The sequence below is a fragment of the Triticum dicoccoides genome, chromosome 1B (genome assembly GCF_002162155.2).
Source record: "Triticum dicoccoides isolate Atlit2015 ecotype Zavitan chromosome 1B, WEW_v2.0, whole genome shotgun sequence".
Lineage (NCBI taxonomy): Eukaryota > Viridiplantae > Streptophyta > Magnoliopsida > Poales > Poaceae > Triticum > Triticum dicoccoides.
In genome coordinates, this window is record NC_041381.1 from 585,405,238 (window position 1) to 585,406,963 (window position 1,726).

Consider the following 1,726-nt stretch of genomic DNA (forward strand, 5'->3'; position numbering starts at 1 on the left):
TCTAGCCGTTAAAATCCACGGCAAACCATACGATGCCGGAAATCCTCGGGACCTGGCACGGTGTCGTCATATGGCCCTTGTAGGGTGTGGTGAAAGTTTTAGCGCATTTTGCAGAAACCTAACCTGAGGTCGCTTGTAAACTGCACCATCTCCGACGTAGTATCTGGCTAACGAGAGAGAACGTGCCCGGTGTGAAGGAAGTGTGTTGCCCGTTGCTCTGTTGACCTCAAAACTTCTCGTGCTCTCAAAGGGGGCCATTGCATGACACGTGACAGTACATGGCATTTTTCGGGCCCACTTGCAATATTTGAGACATTTACTGCATCCGTAGGGTTTCAATGCGGGAAATTGCCGATCTGCACGGCGGCCACCTGAAATGATGTCCAGAAGTGGTTCATCAAATCATATATGATGTCTTTGCGGTATGTGTAGGACTAGTGCAACCCAAGGAGGGACATGCCCCACCACCGGGAGGCAAATGTACATCGACGGCGTGCCGGATCCAACTGTTAAAATCAAACAAAAATCATACGATGCTGGAAATCCTCGGGACCTGGCACGGTGTCGTCATATGGCCCTTGTGGAGTGTGGTGAAAGTTTGAGCCTGTTTCGCAGAAGCCTGTCCGGAGGTCTCTTGTAAACTGCTCCATCTCCGAGGTAGTATCTGGCTATCGAGAGAGAACGTGTTTAGTTTGTGAAGGAGGTGTGATGCCAGTTGCTTCGTTGACCTTGAAACTTCTCGTGCTCTCAAAGGGGGCCATTGCATGACACGTGCCAGGACATGGCATTTTTCTGGGCCACCTGCAATATTTGAGACATTTATTGCATCCGTAGGGTTTCAATGCGAGAAATTGCAGATCTGCTTGGCGACCACCTGAAATGATGTGCAGAAGTGGTTTGTAAAATCACATATGATGTCTTTGCGGTATGTGTAGGCCTAGTGAAACCAAAGGAGGGGGAGGCCCCACCACCGCAGGGTGAATGTAACTCGGGGCATGCCAGATCTAGCCGTTAAAATCCATGGGAAATCATACGATGCCAAAAATCCTCGGGACCTGGCATGGTGTAGTCATATGGCCCTTGTAGGGTGTGGTAAAAGTTTGAGCATGTTTCGTAGAAGCCTCACAGGAGGCCACTTGTAAACTACACCATCTCCAAGGTAGTATCTGATTATCGAGAGAGAACGTGTCCGGTTTTGTGAAGGAAGTGTGCTGCCCGTTGCTCCGTTGGCTATTTCAACACTTAATCACACTTGTATACATATATTAAGACACAATGCAAGTTTTGGTGGCATTGCTACCCCCGAAGGCCCCCAACTGGGCCCAACCCACCACCGGATCCCCCTCGTGTCGACCTGACGCGGCCGTTTCCTCCCTCCAAGTGCCGGCGGCAGCGCCTTCCGTGAAGGGGGTCACATTTCCGGAGCCACATGACAGGTGTTTGCACCTGACACCACACTTACAGACATGTAAGAGGACCCAATGCAAGATTTGGTGGCATAGCTAGCCCCCGAAGGCCCCTGGCCACACTCGTAGACACGCGAAGAACAATCCATAGTGGTTTTTTTTTCACATACTCTTGCATCTTTAAAAAATATAAGAAATTGCAATGCCTATTATATCACATGTGTCTGCACTGTGTAAAAATTTCATGAATTGATCACGCTCCGAGTGTTCAGAAATATTCATGCAACGCCAAAACCGTAGAGGGATTACTTTGATTTCAT